This window comes from Myotis nattereri (assembly GCF_964212035.1).
Source record: "Myotis nattereri genome assembly, chromosome: 7".
NCBI classification, from domain to species: Eukaryota; Metazoa; Chordata; class Mammalia; order Chiroptera; family Vespertilionidae; genus Myotis; species Myotis nattereri.
The window spans coordinates 43,652,034-43,671,812 of NC_138082.1; the positions used below are offsets into that span (position 1 = coordinate 43,652,034).

Here is a 19,779-nt window from a genome sequence, read left to right on the forward strand (position 1 = left end):
CATGTAATATTTATTTATTTTAGAGAGGAAGGGAGGGATAGAAAGATCAGTGAGAGTCATTGATAGGCTGCCTCCTGTGCACCCCCACTGGGGATCGAGTCTGCAACTTGGGGATGTGCCTTTGACCGGAACTGAACCTGGGACCCTTCAGTCCTCAAGCTGACACTCTATCCACTGCAGAACCTTGTAATATTTAGTAAAATTACTGACTCAAGACCACTGGGTTAAAGCAATAACAGTGAACCCGTCAATTGTGGCCCACAAACCAGACATTGTGTGGTTTGGTAAACAGTGGGGTAGGGATGGCCAGCACTCCTGCTCAAAGTGGACTTTTCTTCTGAGGATACAGACAAATGCAAGCGTATGGTTTTCATTTGGTTCACATTTGAGAGTTATTACAAAACGAACCAACAAATAAATAATTCAATGTAGCTTGAAATTTAGAGTTAAATTATATGATCTGTAAGTTCTCTTCTATCTTGAAAATTCTGATTCAAATATAATGAGAAGCATTTCATTTGTTAATATATTGTCTTCCATTATTAAAATTATATTAAGGCCCCTATAGAAACCATTTTTTAAAGAGAATCCAAAATACACTACATATGAAAGAATATTTTTAAAAACTAGTTATATTAGCAGTCAGTGAAGTGTCAGACTCAAGGACTGAACCTCCCACCTCTTCTGTTTTCTATCTCCATCCTCCTTCACTTGTCCCCCACATCTAGTAAAATGCCTTATCTATGCTCAAGAAGCATCCATTACATGACATGACATAACATGGGGGACCGTGGTGATGGTGGTTGTTATTTTGAAACCACTTCTCATGGCAGCTAGAAATTTCAAAACAAAAGTAGATTCTTCTAATCTTAAGACCTGTGTTGTTATAAATGGACTTTAAAAAAAATCAAATTCATGGGAATTTTTTAAATGAAATAAAACCCCAAATATCATGCTATCTTATATTTTACAAGAGTATCTATGTTCACATTTTAAGTGCTTGGAAATTTCAATATTGTTTTGAATTAAGAGTATTATAAAATGAGTTAAATGTAATATGACAAAATGGAAGAGGCAGCCTGGAATGTCTCGTTGTTAAGCTTCAGCAATAAGGTCACTCATCATTGCTTCTCCTATGTATACAAACATGAGTATCCCAAATGAACATTTCAAAGGAATGATGTTTTCCTCCCAGGAGTTATGTGTGTGTGTACACATGTACTATTCCTGATTCGTAATGTGGGTAACTTGCAAGAAAAGATAAAAATAAAGATCAGTGCAGAGGGGGATTATTTCTGCCTGGGGCAGTCAGACTCGTAGAAGGCTGACTGAGAGAGAGTAGGGGACCGGATCGATCATCTATAAAGGCTCTGGGCATTGTGTTTCTATTGCTGTCTGACAGAATACTTAGCAGATGTGTGGAAGCCAAAAATAATGAACACACACTAGTCTGCTTTGTACTCTGCCCCTGCTGCTGAGGAGGCCACAGAGACTCAGAATGCCCTTTCACCCAGGTCTCCGTGCTGCCCCCCAGCATTGTGGCCCTCAGCCCTGTCTGTCCTTATGGCCCGTAATTCTGGCTGGGGAACTGGCTATAACACCTTGAGTGCAAATCTAGATGCTTAAGATCATTGGAAGGGTTACTGCCTGCCATTAATAATCCAAAAGAAACATGTCACAGGTTTCTTGTTGGGTACATAGTTGCTTACACTTCTTCAGAGACATTTTATGGGACTAGAGAATTTTAAGATGCTATACTTAACTCAAGAAAAACCCATGATTTTATGGATTGGAAGAATTAATATGGTCACTGTACCCAAAGTGATCTACAGATTCAATGCAATTTTTATCAAAATCCCAATGACATTCTTTACAGAAATAGAAAAGACAATCCTAAAATTCATATGGAACCACAAAAGACCCCAAATAGCCAAAGCAATCTTAAGCAAGAAGAACAAACCTAGAGACATCACACTTTCTAATTTCAAAATATATTACAAAGCTATAGTAATTAAAATAGTGTTAAAGCAGACATATAGACCAATGGAACAGAACAGAAGCCCAGAAAAAAGTCCATGCATCTACAGTCAGCTCATCTTCAGCAAGATTGCCAAGAATAGTAAATGGGGAACAATAGTCCCCTCAATTAATGATACTGGGAAAACCGGATGTCCACATGCAAAAAAATGAAATTGGTCCCTTATCTCACAACATATACAAAGAAAACAGTTCAAAATTGGATTAAACACTTAAATATAAGCCCTGGAACAAAAAAGAAAGAAAAGAAAACATAGGAAGAAAGCTTTTTTTTTAATCTTTATTGTTAAAAGTATTACATAGGTCCCCCCCCCACCCCCCCCATTAACCTCTTCCAGCCCACTCCCATCAGGAATAAAGCTTCTTGACATTGGTCTGGGCAGTGGGCTTTTGGATGACACCAAAGCACAAGCAACAACAGCAAAATAGACAAGTGTGACTACATCAAACTAAAAGGCTGCTGCACAGCAAAAGAAACAACAGAGTGAAAAGGAAACTTATGGAATAGGAGAAAATATAGGCAAACCATATATCTGATAAGGGGAGGGGTTTATGTCCAAAATATATAAGGAACTCATACAACTCGGTAGCAAAAACCAAATAACCCAATTTTAAAATGGGCAAAGGACATGAATAGACATTTCTCAAAAGAAGATTATACAGTGGCCAACAGATGCTCACTATCACTAGTCAACCTCACACCTGTTAGAATGGCTATTTTAAAAAAAGACAAGGAAAATACCAAGTGTTGATGAGGATGTGGAGAAAAGGGAACCCTTGAATACCGTTGGTGCGAATGTAAATTGGTGTAGCAATTATGAAAACAGTGTGGAAGTTCCCCCAAAAATTAAAAATATAGTTACAAGCAGTAGGCTGCCTTTTAACGCTGCTGATTGTGCCCTTGGCTGCGCAGAAAATGTATCATTACATGGAGCCCGCATGTCTGTTTCTGCTTTTGTTGCTTTATAATTTGGAGAGAGATTTGGAAGTTTGTTTTTCTTTACTTGGAGGCTGTTAGTGGAATTTATTGAGTGTCCTATTCCTTTTGTGGAATTAAAAAACAAACTAGCCCAAACCGGTTTGGCTCAGTGGATAGAGCGTCGGCCGGCCTGGGGACTAAAGGGTCCCAGGTTCGATTCCGGTCAAGGGTGTGTGCCTTGGTTGCAGGCACATCCCCAGTAGGAGATGTGCGGGAGGCAGCTGATCGATGTTTCTCTCTCATCGATGTTTCTAATTCTCTGTCTCTCTCCCTTCCTCTCTGTAAAAAATCAATAAAATATATTTTTAAAAAAAAACCTAAAAAGATTATCGAGTAGTTTAAATTTGGGGAGAGATTTACAAATTTGTCTTTCTTACTAGGTGGCTGGTAGTAAAACATATTAAGTGTACTATTTTTTTTATGTAATTAAAAACCAAATAATCAAAAACAAGCCTGCACCAGGATATCACCGGTTCAATTCCCAGTCAGGGCACACGCCCAGCTTTCAGACTCCATCCCCAACAGGAGGCGTGCAGGAGGCAGCTGATCAATGTTTCTGTCTTCCTCTCCCTTCCTCTCTCTCTAACATTACAAAAAAACAACAACAAAGAACAAATCTGAGGCCAGCCTTTGAAATTAAGATGTAGGGTTGCTACTTTTAAACACCTTAAGAAGGACACACAATTTCAGAAATTCACTTCTTCCAAAATCCTGTTCTTTTAATACTTTAGTTTTTGTGTCCACACAATAATCTAACCCTCAGGGATTGGTTTTTTTTCTTACATCTGGGACATGTTGGTTACTTCTGTAGTTACTTGTATCACATATCCATTCTCCCCTTCCAGATTTAACTGAGGAGTAAGTCTTGATTCTATCCTGCTTATTCTGTAAATTAATGGGAGAGATGCATATGTAATATTTCATATCTCTATTTTTCAAAACCTTAATTGACAAATTATACTGTCATGCTGTCATTGTCTTTGTGACCCACCATGTCAAAATTCTTCAGTGGACAAAGAGTCTTCACGTAGGAGTGAAGCCCACTGTAACTTCAATAAGATTGCCAAAGCATGTGCCTAAAAAATACATACATGTCATAATATCTCACCTCAGTTATTGTCTGTAGTGCCAAGTTCCCTATTATCTCAGTATACTTGTCATCAGTCAGCATTCATTATTTGTATATAATAGTACATGACACAAAAATATCATTGCCTTCATCAAAGAGCAGAGAGAAAAGAGATATACAAAAAGGGAGCAGAATATAAGTCAAAGAAAGATGTATTAAAGAGAATACATGCAAATATTGGTTTTTCTTTCTTAAATATTTTACCACAGTAATGATGTTATCTGGGAAAACCGCCACAAATTATTTTTCTGATAAACACCAGTAGTTTTCTTTCCCAGGTTTACTCTTCTTAAATTATCTTAAGATTCTCCTGGTTAAAAAGTAGGAAAGCTAGAAAAGGAAGGGGAAATAGCCCAGTAGTGTCGCACTTCTGGATAACATAGTCAACTGCTTATTTTTTGTATTTTATATTCTTTGAGGAGCAAAAATAGAACTTGGGTGTATTTTTTAAAAATGTTATCCAGATGTAAAAATTAAAAAGAAAGTAATGTGTCCACCTTTAGGTCATGGGAATGAGGGGCTTCTTGTTATGTTAGGTGATATCCTACAGTCTGTTGCATTAGAAATGATACTTTGGCTGTCAGTGTGAATGGATTTGCCCAAATCAGGCCTAAACTGTCAGGCTCACTTTCTCTCTTTTGTGGAACTCCCTTTGGAGTTCCCGCTCTTACATGTGCCACACCCTCGTCACTCTGCGGCTCTGCCTCACAAGCTTGGATGGTGCCCTTGTTCATAAAGAGAGGGTCCATCTCTAGGAAGCATGTGATTTTGCTTTGATGGTTGTTATTACAGCTCATTTCTCCAAAACTGTATGACATTGCTTCAGTGTGTCTGTGTAAATCCTCCATTTGGAACCCAGGACTGACATTTACCATTTGATGGAACAGACAGGAGACTTTCCATTTCAAGTGCTGGAAAGCCAAACCCTTGCTCTCTGAGGCAAAAGGGAAGTTAGAGGGAAAGTCTGGTGTTAGTTGACCCAGAAGCTTAATAATGCCAACAGAACTCTGTCTCCAAGCTCCATCTTCATTTTTAGGCCCCTACTGCTGACAGGTGCTGGTAAAGATTCCAGCTCAGATGCAAGTCAGCTGCAATAAGAGACAGTTTGAGCAGAGAGCCTGGACCTGGCAGGCATTCACTTAATTATCTTACGCTAGAGGCCCAGTGCATGATTTTCGGGGGAGTCCCTCAGCCTGGCCTGCGCCCTCTTGCAGTCCAAGAGCCCGTGGGGGATGTCTGACTGATGGCTTAGGCCCACTCCCCACCAGCAGTCGGCCATCCTTAGCACTGAGGTGGGAGAGGCTCCCGCTGCTGCGCTCACCAGCCGTGAGCCTGGCTTCTGGCTGAGCAGCACTCCCCCTAGGGAGCGCACTGACCACTAGGGGGAAGCTCCTACATTGAGTGTCTGCCCCCTGGTGGTCAGTGTGCATCATAGTGACCAGTCATTCTGCCTTTTGGTTGATTTGCATATTGGCCTTTTATTATATAGGATGCCCTTCTCTGAACCAGTAATTCTAGTTTCAGGAGGACAGAATATGCTTATTGGCTTAGATCTAGGTCACCTACTCTACCCTGGAGCTGGGGATAGGGTCAGTTCCATACGGTTCACATAGATTCAGGACTGTTATTCAAAAATAAGAAACGCCCACTACATTAAATGCAAATGAAATCACCAGTTACAAGATCCTAGTGTACAACCTACCGAATACAACAGTGTTAATGTAACACTTTGCTGGGAGGGATGTGCATGTAGAGCACAGTGACAAAGGAATTCTAAAGCAGTTCAGCCTATATCCAGGACATTGAGAATTGCTGTGAGTAAGTTAACATTATTTTATACATGTAGAAACTGAAGCCTAGAGAAATCAAAGGTTCAAGCTCACATAAAACATTAGTTTTAGAATATAATCTGAACTTCCACTTTTGGCTACATGGAGGAAATAGATACACCTTCCCATCTTAAATAAATAGCAAACCCGAAAAAGTATGTGAAACAGTAGTCAGACATTGAACAGCAGGTACTGAAAGAAGGAACACAAACAAGATGAGTCTTATGATTGTTCTTGCTTCCTACCTAAAGGGAGTTTCCAGGCCACAGCAAAATGGAGGGGGTATCAAAGGAAAGCCCAGAGGTCTAGCTAAGTTGAGGACACAGAGATTGGTGTTTGGTGAGGCAGAGTAGCTAAAATTTGTGGGACGGAGTACCTGGGGGCAAACCCATACACGGACAAAGCTCTGGAGATCTGTATAAGAGTCGTTTTTAATCTTTGACTGAGTACTTATCTACATATGCATGAGAGGAAACCATCAGAAAGCAGTAGGCTGAATAATTATGAAAATGCACCCAGAGCTGGAGAATACTTTTGCCCACCAGTAGGGGTGGAAAGACATCATAATATGTGAGGAATTATATTAAAGGGGCATCTTAATAGCATAATTAAATTAGCATAGACCAGAGGCTGCAGTGAGGAAAGAAATAGAAGCTATTTAAAATGATCCAAATGAAATCTCCAGAGATGAAAAATATATTTAAAATGAAAATACACTGGGTGGACTTCTAGGAATATATCCTAAGAAATCTGAAGCACCAATCAGAAAGAATGTATGCACCCTATGTTCATAGCAGCACAATTTACAATAGCTAAGATCTGGAAACAGCCCAAGTGCCCATCAGTAGATGAGTGCATAAAAAAGCGGTGGTACATTTATACCATGGAATATTATGCAGCAGTAAAAAAGAAGACTCTCTTACCCTTTGAGACAGCATGGAGGGACCTGGAGAGTATTATGCTAAGTGAAATAATTCAGTAAGAGAAAGACAAGTATCACATGATCACACTCATATGTGGAATCTAACAAAATAAACTGATGAACAGAGTGGATCCAGAGACATGGAAGCATGGAACAGAGTGTGGAATCTCAGGGGGGTGGGTAGGTGGGTGGGAGGTAATCAACCAAAGACCTTGTATGCATATATGCATGGCCCATGGACACAGACAATAGGGTGCTGAAGGCCTGGGGCAGGGGTGGGCTGGAGGGGGGTCAGTGGGGGGAAAATTGGACAGATGTAATACTTTCAATAATAAAGAATTATTAAAAAAAAAAACCCATACACTGGGTGGTATTAACAGCAGGTTAGGCACCACAGAAGAAAACATTGGTGAACCGAGAGGCATACAGCAAATATCCAAAATGAAGGACAGAAATAATGTTTTTGAAAAATGAGCACAGCATCCGTGATCAGTGGGACAGTATCAGCTATCACGCTCAGGTGTAATTGGACTCAAGAGGAGCAGTGATGGGGGCCAGCGAACAAAGTAGTTATTTGAAGGTCCAGTCATGTATCACTGAATGATGGGGATATGTTCTGCTAAATGAGTCATTAGGCAGTTTCATTTTTGTACAACTCTCATAGAGTACACTTACACAAACCTAGATGTACGGTCTGCCACACACCCCGTAACCCTAACCCTAACCCCACACTACATGGTATATAGAGCCTATTGCTCCTAAGGCTGCAAACCTGTACAGCACGTCACTGTACTACGTATCTTAGGCCATTGTAACAGAAAAAGAACTTTTGTGTAGCTAACTATATCTGAGCATAGAAAAGGTACAGTAAAAGTACAGTATATAAAAGAAAGTGTGTGTGCACACATGCACACGTTGGGGAGTCAGGGGAGGGCTGTGGAGGGAGGTGCCTTTAGAGAGAGAGGTGTCAGGAGGAGGGAGAGAGGAAGAGGAAGGGAGAGCAGAGGTCAAAAGAGATCCAGAGAGATAAAGCTTGAGACAAGAAATAATAAAAGAGAAGAGAGAGGGGAACAGGTCTGGGAGGAAAGAGAGATAAAGAGAAACAGAGAGACCCTGACGGTTTGGCTCAGTGCTCGGAGCAGTGGCCTTCAAACTGAAGGTTGAGGTTCGATTTCCGTCAAGGGCATGTACCTCAGTTGCAGGCTCAATCCTTGATGTGTCTCTCTCACATTGTTGTTTCTCTTTCTCTGTCTCTTCCCCTCCCTTCTACTTTCTCTAAATATCAATAGAAAAAAATATCCTTGGGAGAGGATTAACAAAAACATAAAAGAGAAACAGAGGGAAAGAAAGTGAGATTGTGTGCACACACGCAAGCAGGTGCAAGGCAGTTGCACAGCATTGCTGAGCCTCCTCATCTATTTAAACCACCCCGAGCTAGCAATAAATTCAACATCATACCATCATACCCAACCTTTTTTTCCCTAATATCGCAAACAAACTTTTTGCTTATAATCCATTATAATCTTATGGGACCACCATCGTATATGTGCCTTAGCCTGAAAAGTGAAGTTGTTCATCCCTCACATATGATAACAAAATTTATAGAGGACATCTCTAGGATTTAGATATTAAGCATGTGTCCAGTTTCTCTTGAATTTTATTTTCACATTTCAGCTTCTTAATGTGTTTGTAGTTTTATGGTTTTACATGACTTTAAGTTTGCACACACACACAAGAATACAGTACAGTTTTTTAAAGAAGAGAAATTACTTTTATACTACTGTTTTCTGTATTAACATCTTTAAAGACTATTTCAATGTGGGGAAAATATGTGAACAGAAGAAACAAATTATTTGCCTTTTCCACTGGTACTCCTACAAAGTTTTTTTTTAAGTGGGGGAGAGGAGAATATGTATTACATATGGGTGAATAAAGAATGGCAGCAGAATTCTCATCAGAAACTATGCAAAACAATGGAATGACATCTTTAAAGTACTCAACAACAACAAAAAATACCAACCTGGAATTCTATATCCAGCAAAACATCTCTTAAAAATGAAGACAAAATAAAAATGTTTTTTAAACAAAGCACAGTGAAAAGATCACCAGGAGACCCATAGTACTAGAATATTAAAGGAAGTTCTTCAGATAGAGGGAAATCATACCAGATGGAAATTTAGATCTATACAAAAGAATAAAAGTGCCAGAAATGGTGAACATGTGGGTAAGTGTAAAATTTGTGTTTTCTTCATTTTAGTGCCATTAAAGGATAATTGACTGTTTAAAACAAAAAAAGTGATGTATTATATAGTTATACAAGTACAATGTAGGACAACAATAGCATAAAATATGGGATTGGGAGAGTGGAAGTATACTAAGATTCTGTACCTGTACCTGCAGTGGTATAATATTGTTTGAAAGTAGACAGATAAGTTAAAGATATATTTTGTAGACCTTAAAGCAACTTTAAAAAATAATAGTTATAAGTTAATAGTGGAAACAAAATGGATTCATAAAACATAGCAATTTATTCAAAAGGATGCAAGGAAGAGAAAAAGGAACAAAGAACAAATGGAATAGTATATAGGAAACAAAAGTAAGATGGCAGGCTTAAACCCAGTCATACTGATAGGTACATCATATGGAAATGGCCAAACACCCTATTAAAGGCAGAGGTTGTCAGATTGGATAAAAAGGCAATATCCAACTATATGCTACCCATAAGAAACCTATTTTAAATATAAATACACAGAGAGGCAAAAAAAATAAGATACAGAATTATCAGGCAATAATTCAAAGGAAATTAGAGTGGCTATATTTATATTAAATGCAGTTTTTAGACAAGAAATATTAATGGGAGCAAAATTCATCAAGAGGACATAACAATTTAAAATTTACATGCATTGATTTACTGTATTGATATTGTACTCTAAAATAATAGAGATGTAAATTACATAAATCAACAACTGAATTGAAAAGTGAAATAGATAATCCATAATTATAGATGGAGATTTCCTACTTCCCTCCCAATGGTAGAACAAATATACAAATAGAATAGAAAATTATTAAGAATACAGAAACCTTAAACAATATCAACCGTTTGACTTAATTGATATTCATATACTATTCTCAGCAACAGCAGAATATACATACTATTCAAGTGAACATGGAAGATTCACCAAGACGGTATTCCAGGCCATAAAACAAGTATCAATAAATGTAAAAGGACTGAAATCATACAAATCATAATCTCTCACCACAACAGAATTAATTTCAAAATCAATAACAGATACCTGAAAGATTTCCCACATATTTAGAAATTAAGCAACTTACTGCTGAATAACTCATGAATTAAAGAGATTGCAAGGGACATTAAAAAATACATCATATCAAGATTCGTGGAATATGGCTACAGTAATATATATGGTGAAATCTTTACCATTAAAATGCTTATTTTAAGAGAAGAAAGAGAAGGTCTTCAATCAAAGAGCTAAGCTTTACCTTAAGAATAAAAAACAAGAAGACCCAATTAAACCAAGCAACAGAAAGATGGAAATGCTAAAGGTAAGAGCAGCGATCAATGAAATAGAAACAATAGAGACAGTCCGGTGCTCTTTTACTAGAGCTTTAAGAGGGTTTTTAAAGCTACATAGTTTCATAATTTCTTGTGCATCTTAGTCAAACCTTTTTTCTGATATATAATAGGAATACTTTCATTCATAACATAATATGTTAAAAGAGTACACTTCTTTAGAGGACAGATTTAAAACCAAGCCAAAGAGAAACTCAAACCTGGTTGTGTGGAAATGTCAATATGAGTACCTGCTTGGCTTTAAGGAATCATGGGTCAGAGGTCACGTGGACTGGTCTGAGGCTGTTTTCTCTCAGTGTTCAGTTTAGTATGTGAAACGTGGGTACAGACTGCCACTGAGCTGTGGATTGTACCCTGGTTCTTACTGCATCACCAAGTGAATTCATTTATTTTCTTTTTCTATTACACCTCCATACTATAACTTTAGGAGATTGGCATTTTGAAGTATTGATTTACTGTATTGATATTGTACTACTCATATTTGAATGCAAATTTATTCATCCAACTAATGAAAACTAAACTTTCAACGTAGAAGTGTTTATGTTATGGCATTTGACATTTTAAAACTTTAACCATGATTCACGTTAGAGGTAAAGTTCTCATTAGAGCTCCTTTACCAACAACAACAAAAAATTGCTTCTGAAACTTACTTTTAAAAAAGTCTAAACATTATGAGTTTTCTAATACTTTAAACGCCATATATTGAATGCAACAGTTTTTGCATTGTTGGTTATATTTTATAGTTATAGTATTTAATATACAATCTGTACCTTGTAATGTGATCCGAATAAATAAAAGGAATGCCTTGAGAACTTCCATTTTTCCACTGCATGATTCCTGGGTTTCAGGCAGATGGCTGTGTGTCAGGGGCCACTCTTCTGTTTATGTTGGCACCAGAACCTAGGTGTTCTAGCACAGCGGTCTCCAACCGGTGATCCGCGGATCACTGGTGGTCCGTGAGGTCCCAAAGGTTGGCGACCGCTGTTCTAGCAAGTTCATGTGTCTGTGCCAAATTAACCCAGCTGTCATTTTAGAGATATTTATCCCTCACAGGAGAGGAATGGGGATAGGGATGGGAGGGGAGATGCACATCCTTAAGGAATCCATAGGAAATTTAAATGTAGAATTACAGTGAATGGGTTGTATGCTTGGAATTGATAATCATTTTTCCTGTACGTGTTTACTTAAGGTGCTGTTTACACACCAACTCTATGTCAAGTACCCCCTCCCCACCTTTTTTTTTTTCAGGGAATCCCTACACAGCTTTATATATTTGTTGCTAATGATCATAGCCAATGTTAAGCATTCTCTTCCCATGGTTTAATAGTATAATCAAAATACTTTAACTGAAGTGGCAAAATTAGTACCAAAATTCTAAATTCCAAATCCGTTGGATCAAAATGAAGCCATCATGGCTTCATTTTTTTTTGTAGGTTTATCATTTATTCTATTTTTGCTTGAATAAGAACAAAATAAATTGGATACTTAAAAGATACATTCCGATTGCCCTAAAGATACAACGGAAGACAGGGAAAGCGCCTTTCCTGCCCAGCTGTCTGCCTACCTACTTATCTTCCCTTTTGGTTTTGATCATCTGTTCTCCCACTTCGTCGCCCAATACCACGCTGCAGAACTGACTCATCAGAGCCTCCGGAGTGAAGAGCGGCAGCCGAACTGCATTCCCACCTTTCAGGCAAAATTCCGTTTCAGTGTTCCTGTCACCTCCAACCTGGTTTGATTTGCATTTGCAGCAGCTTTGCAGGCAGTCTCCTTGGCCGTGTGTGTTCATGCTTATTTCTAGAGGTAGTGTTACCGAAGGGAGAACGAGGAGGACTGATTTTTCTCTTTCCATAACACGCATTTCCTTTCCGCTGTTTCTGTTACTGACGTTCAGGCTGGAGATGTGAATGTCAGGAACATGAGGGGAAGCAGAAGCCAGGGTTTTGGTGGATACAACAGTAGTTCCGGTTGAGAGTGGCTCCAGTGTTTACTAGGGTCAGTGCCCAGGAGGCACACACCCTTGGCCTGTGCCATGGGGGCCCCTCACTGGTCCACCCGTCTCCCTGTCTGTCTGTCCTTCTCAGCCCACTCCAGCCAGTGCCTTCTCTGTGACAGACTCGGGGTCCACTAATGAAGCTCGTCTTTCATCTCTATTTTTAAGGTGATTAACTTGAAAGGAGTCCTTCTTGGGTAAAAAGCAATCTCAGATGTCATGGTAACAAAGTTGTCTTTCCTCCAGTTGCAAAGAGAAGAGGCTTTAAAACTCCTTGCTGTGCCCTTTGTTCATGAAGGTATAATTCGTGCCAGGTGCTCTGTCACTGATGCACCAAAACCTTTGGAGGTGGCTAGGAAAGAGGGCAGTGGCCAACTCACAAGGCTGCCTGGCTCTCAGGACCACCCCTGACCGCACTGATAATGTTTTATGCTGAAGCCGATGGCCTTTTGTATTACCTCACCGAACACCCTCCCTAAAGAAATCCTTTTTCAATAAATTGATCGAATGATTTGCTTAAATACCTCTAAGGAAGATGTAGTGGTGTTTCTAAAGGAAGCCATGTCTCCCGCCTTATAAAGCAGTGTGTGTTATTAAGGTTGTACAGTAAACAGCAGAAACAGGCAGCTTGTGAGAAACAAAGACTAGTGGATGTCATAGGATAAAGATGCTATGAATACCTCAGCCATCACAAGAATATGCCTGTTAGCCTCAACTATCAGAAACAGGCAAGAAGCCAGAAGTTTGTTTTTGTGTGTTTTTTTAAAAAGATCTCACTTCTGTGTGGAATCTAATGAACAAAATAAACTGATGAACAAAATAGAAACAGAGGCATGGACACATGGAACAGACTGACAGCTGTCAGAAGGGAGGAGGTGGGGGACTGGATGAAAGAAGGCCAAGGGATTAGCCCAAGAACATGTATGCATAAACCACAGACACAGATGACAGTGTGGTGATGGCTGGAGGGAAGGTGGGTAGGGGTTGGATGGAGGTGGCAAAGGGGTAAAGATTTTTTTAAAGGCCTTCAAGAGGAAGATTTTCCTGATTTACATCCAGTGCTAGCAAAGTTCTCATCAGATTTCCTTATTCACACTAAGATTCATTGAATGGGAAAGAGAGAAGGGAATGAGGGAGAAAGAGAAAGAGCTGACAGCCTTGGAGAAGAGGAGACAGGAAAACTAAGACAAACATCTGAAAACATACAAATTGGGGGCCATTTAGAATAAAAATTCTATTTAAAATGATACATGGAAACTGTTACTTAACGACGGCCTGTTGGGTGTGTCTGTTGGGACGACATCAGTGGTTTCATGCCCTCAACGCGGACCAGCTGCAGATCACCACGGGCTGTCTGTTACATGGTGGGCATTCCAAGCAAGTCTCTCAGCCACAGGCTTTGGCCGGAGCCCCTGGAGACCACGCCAGACCTCCTTTCCCCCGATGCCACGCTGGTTCTTTCCTAGCACCCTCCCAAGCAGGAAGAATCTCCAAGGTGCAACTGCTGATCTTTTAATTATTGTATTTTGAGTGCCAGTTACATTCTGATTTCGTCATTTTAAGACAGGTAATCAAAATACAACCATGAGTAGTAAACAAAATTGTCGGCGGGCGTCAGTGCCCTCAAGCCTCATCTGCAGGAATAGCACCTGCTTCCATGGTGCTGGACAGAGCAGGACAGCCCAAGAGCTCTTCTCCGTGTATGATCTGTCCCATCGATCTTTGTCTGAATTGGTAAATATGTGATATAAACATCACTGATTATGTAAGACTACATGCTGAATAAAACATTTAAAGCTCCAGTTTAGCACAATCACCCTTTTAATAAGAAAGTATTTGTCACTTTTTCTTTAATGCACTTGACACTGTTACAGTATGACTTAGTGTCCCTCAGGAAGGAAACTTGCTTGCTTCTAAGTCCAGCAGCCTGGCTCTGAATTTCTGGCACATTCCAGTTCCTGTTCCCCACTTTCCCCAACTCATTTGCTTAGTAACTGAACTGACGTGCCAATGCATGGAGACTAGGAACTTCCTTCCTTAGCTTTCCAGCCTCCAGGCCCCCACACTCCTCCAAGCCATCCTCTTTCCTCTTACTCTTTTTTGAACTCGGAGAAGGGGAAAGTGATTTTCCTCTAATTCAAAGCTAATCCCTCTGCCCTGGATCCCATCTCCATTTGACACCTTCAGAAACCTTACTCCATGAGGTAGTTACTTCCTCTTTCCCAGAAATCTTCAATCAGCTATTCCCTTCCCTTACATTTTTATTCATACCCACTTAAGTGGTGACATATATAAAGATTAAGAGGATATTGGCTAGGAATGCATTGTAGGTTTCTCCCTTTAAATACACTGCAGAAATGCTCTACTGACAGCTTCCCTCCCAGACCTGCTCCTCTAGTCTTGCTCCTTCTGTTAATGCCATCACCTCTCGCCCTCTCCCGGTCACCAGCCAGAAACCGTAACGGTTAGCCCAGGTGCTTCCCATCTCCAAACCCTGTGGGTTCTGCCTCCCAAAAAACTCTTTATCTCTTTCCCTTGATCGCCACTGCCTACGTGCAGATCCATGTCATCTATTCCCTGGACCACTGCCATAGCATCTGACGCAGTCTGTTCTTCCAGCCTTTCCCCCTTCCTTGACTGTGTTGCTCTCCTTAAAAATCATCAGTGGCCTTGCATTGCTCACTAGGCAGAGTATAGATCTGTAGGCATGGAAAAGGCCCTGTCTGCCTCCCATCTCCTGCCATGCCAGTCATTTCCACCCCTGCCCTCCCTTGGAATTCTCCAAATATATTGCTTCGCTCATGCTTTGTGCCTTTGAGCTCCCAGCCTTTCCTATGTGCCAACAGGGACACCCCGTGGGTCACCTGGCTGACCCTACTCAAGCCCGTGGGCTGCTTCAAGCCTGAGGAGTGCCCCTCCCCCAGCTTTCTTCACACTTGGTAGGCGCTGTCAGTAGAGCTTTCTTGCAGTGTATTTAAAGGGAGAAATCTACAACGCATTCCTTGAGCCAATATCCTTTGTATCTTTGGATGTGTCATCACTTTAAGTGTTATGAGTAATAAAAATAATTAATGAAGTCTCTGTTTGGATGACCTCTAAGGAAATAAAAAAGAGAAAAAGGCTGCAATATTCAGTTTTTTGCTAATGCCATCCAGTCATGGACCCATAGAGGTCACAAAACAAAATTTAAGAAATACTAATTTTAGATATAAAAATTCAAAAGAGAATTCAGGTAAACCCTATTGTACAAACAAATGTTTTGTAAGCTTCTAGTATTTTGGTGCTAATTTGTAGAACAGTTTCTTGGAGAGCTATGTAAGCAACTTTCAAAAAAAAATATTAAAAACAACAATAAAACCATCTCCAAATTGCTCAGGATGCCTTTATAAAAACTGTCCAAGAAGGAAGTGTGTAAGTAATTCTATAAAGATTGCTTTCTGAGATAATTGGTTGATCGTTTAATTAGAGGACACTGGGCCTGCTTGGACAGATACACCCTTCAGGAGTGTAATACGAAGAAATGTGCCAAGATTTGCAAAATGCCACATTCACTACTTCTTCTGTGAAGTTGAGGAAGAGAATTAGTTCTATCATAACATCTCAGTGCTATTTGCAACAGCCCTTTATAAAGTAAGTTCACGTGATCTACTCTGCTTTGTGCTCCCATTGTAACATTAAGACCTTAATCATGAGTTAATGGACAGGTACAGAAGTGGGGCTTCCAGTCCCTTCTTATTAACCTTACCAAGTTAGGTGAGACTGGACTACCCTGAGATCTGGCAACTGAGAAGCCAGTTTGCATCCCAAAGACTTTCCTTAAAAATAACCTCACAGGTCTATAGCTATTTATATAAGACTAGACGCCCGAAGTGTGAAGATTTGTGCAAGAACAGGCCTTCCTTCCCCTGGCTGCCGGCACCGCCTTCGCTCCGGCCAGAACCACCTTTCTGCCTTTGCTCTGGCCTGGAGCCGCCTTTCCGCCTTCCAACGCTGCCCAGAGGCCAGGCCCCAAGCAGCTGGGGTGGTGCAGAATGCCTGTGTCGTTACCATGGCAATGAGGCAAGTGTCCCGGCCCCTCGTGCCTGTGTATGCAAATTAACCTGCCATCTTTATTGGGTTAATTTGCACATGCACTCCTGATTGGCTGGTGGGCATCATGAAGGTATGGTCAATTTGCATATTTCTCTTTTATTAGTGTAGATCAGGGGTCCTCAAACTATGGTCCGCGGGCCACATGCAAATACAAATATTGTATTTGTTCCCGTTTTGTTTTTTTACTTCAAAATAAGATATGTGCAGTGTGGATAAGAATTTGTTCATAGTTTTTTTTAAACTATAGTCCGGCCCTCCAATGGTCTGAGGGACAGTGAACTGGCCCCCTGTTTAAAAAGTTTGAGGTCCCCTGGTGTAGATTCTCTAACCTTTTTTATGAGTCAGAGCTATCTATTTCACTCATTCTCCCCTGAGTGAAGCAGGATTGCATAGTTTATCCAGTTTCATTCACTCAGAGGAATATGGACGAACACAAGGACATCCCAGTCTATCTGAATGTTGATCTTAGACTCTGCTTCAGGAACTCCAGGAAATACTTTCAATTTGCAGACTCTGAGCATCATTAACAATCCAGAAGCAACTGTGTCTGCATTCCTGACACTTTCCCGTCAAAGACATAAAAGGGATTGTGCCTTCTTTCCAAAATCAACACGATGCTTAGTACTCAAGCTCACTTGGCAATAACCACAGTTACGAGCACATACCTGCTTGGAATGAACCCCAGGTTACCCATAGCAGCCATATATGGGTATTTTTCCAGGAGTAGTATCTTGAAATCTGGTATACCATATTTCATTGATTCTAATATGTATTTTTGTGTCATTTTAACACCTCTGAATTGACATTTATCTTATAATCAGTGACTTGTCATAATTTAATTGACATGGTTTTTCTAAATGGAATATACAGGGTAGGGCAAAAGTAAATTTACAGTTGTGAGTATGCAAAACAGTTTATTGTATTATTTATTTATTATTTTTCCAACAAACTATAAACCAACTTTTGCCCTACCTCCATTTACTGTAAGTCTTATGTTCAGTAGCATCTTAAGTTTGAAGAAATGATAATATATATCTCTCTTAAAAAGCATTGCCTTGGTTTCTAAGACCTATTTGATACATAAATAGAACAGCAGTAAAGATGACCATTTTCGCTGTGAATTTCATTATTTGCAATAGCTGTTTCAGCAGATATTTATGTTGGAATCAAATAGTCACACTCTGATATTCACGCTCTTGTATTACTGTTTTTCTGCAGGAAGAAATCATATATATAAGAAATTATCTCAAGTAAATGTAATTTGATACAGTTCAGTGGCTTCTTTGTTCCCTCTCCCTTTTAAAAAAATAAAAAAAACACACACACAAAACTTACTTCTTGAGTGTATTTTCAGCCAACATTTGCTCAGAAATCTTATCGTGTTACCGATAATCATTTTTTTCTATTCTCTAGTGTTTGGAGTTTGGATTCAGTACTTTCCTATTTGACCAATACTTTTTCACCTGAGTTAAGGTAGAATGGCTTCTCTTTCCTGTACATACTAGGTGTACCAGTTACTAATGCGGATTTTTTTCAATAGATAGGGTTACACATATGTTGATATATATATGTGATTTGATATGTATGCTATTTTGTTGTATTGACAGTAAGTTTCAAAACTTCATATGTCAAATTTGCTGAAGTTGTTAGCATCATAGATACTTTTACGCTTAAAAATGTTGAATTTCGTGGCAAAAAAGAAGAGCATTTGCGGGAAGTTTTAATTCATTACTTTATTTTGAAGAAAAAGTTATCATATATTTCGGGAAGCTTATGGTAAACATGCTCCATCTCAAGATACTTGTGAATGCTAGTTTAAATGCTTTAAAAGTGATGATTTCAATGTGAAAAACACAGAATGTCCAGGTCAACCGAAAAAGTTTGAAGACCAACAATTACAAGCATTATTGGATGAAGATGCATGTCAAACTCAAAAACAAATTGCAGAAAGATTAAACATTGCTCAGCAAACAATTTCCAATCGTTTACAAGCAATGGGAAAGATTTTAAATGAAGGAAAATGGGTGCCACATCAGCTGAACAAATGACAAATGGAAAATTGAAAAGTTATCAGTAAAATGTTGCTTCAATGACACGAAAGAAAGTCTTTTTTAAAAAAAATATATTGATTGTTTGCAGAGAGGAATGAAGAGGGATAGAGAGTTAGAAACATCGACTAGAGAGAAACATCGATCAGCTGCCTCCTGCACACTTCCCAATGGGTATGTGCCTGCAACCAAGGTACATGCCCTTGACCGGAATCGAACCTGGGACCCTTGAGTCCTCAGGCCAACGCTCTATCCACTGAGCCAAACTGGTTAGGGCAAAAGAAAGTCTTTTTCGCATTGAATTGTGACTGGCGATGAAAGTGGATTTATTTTGAGAATCCCAAATGCACAAAATCATGGGTTGATCCAGGTCAACCATCAACATCGACTGCAAGGCCAAATCTCTTTGGAAAGAAGACAATGCTCTGCTTTTGGTGGGATCAAGAAGGTGTGGTGTATTATGAGCTTCTAAAACCAGGTGAAACCATTAATACTGATCCCTACCAACAACAAATAATCAATTTGAATCACGCTTTGATCGTGAAATGACCAGAATGTGCCAGAAGACATGGCAAAGTAGTTTTGCTTCGTGATAACGCACCATCACACACTTCAAAACCAGTTAAAGACACGTTAAAAGATCTTGCCTGGGAAGTATTAACCCACCAGCTGTATTCACCAGACCTCGATCCTTCAGATTACCACTTGTTCCGATCGATGGCACAAGCACTTTCTGAGCAGCACTTCAAAACGTACGAAGAAGTGGAAAATTGGGTCTCTGAATGGTTTGCCTCAAAACAAGAAAAGTTCTATTGGGACAGTATCCACAAATTACCTGAAAGATGGGGAAATGTGTAGCTAGCGATGGACATTACTTTGAATAAAGTACTTTTGATGTTTCTCTTGAAATTACCATGTTTTCTTTGATTAAAAAATCCGCATTATTAACTGGTAGTAAAAACCTATAGGTGTCTTAGCCCTGGAATCCTTTCTTTTTTGGGTTCCTTCCTTAGGGATAAAGAACTCAAATGCAGTGTAACCTTTATGAGCTGGAATGATTACTGAGTAATTCCTGTGCTAAAACAGGGTTCCTGACTGACTGTAGTTCCTAAAATACTTTCAGTCTCTTTCTTAACATAATAAGTATCAAATAATTTT

The 19,779-nt window shown here is 39.5% G+C and overlaps 1 protein-coding gene across 3 annotated transcripts in view; it reads left to right on the top strand.

Annotated features, from left to right (window-relative positions):
* CHN1 (chimerin 1) overlaps positions 1-19,779 on the top strand; it is a 157,778-nt gene that overhangs the window by 112,845 nt on the left and 25,154 nt on the right. The gene's annotated exons all lie outside the window — the stretch shown is intronic.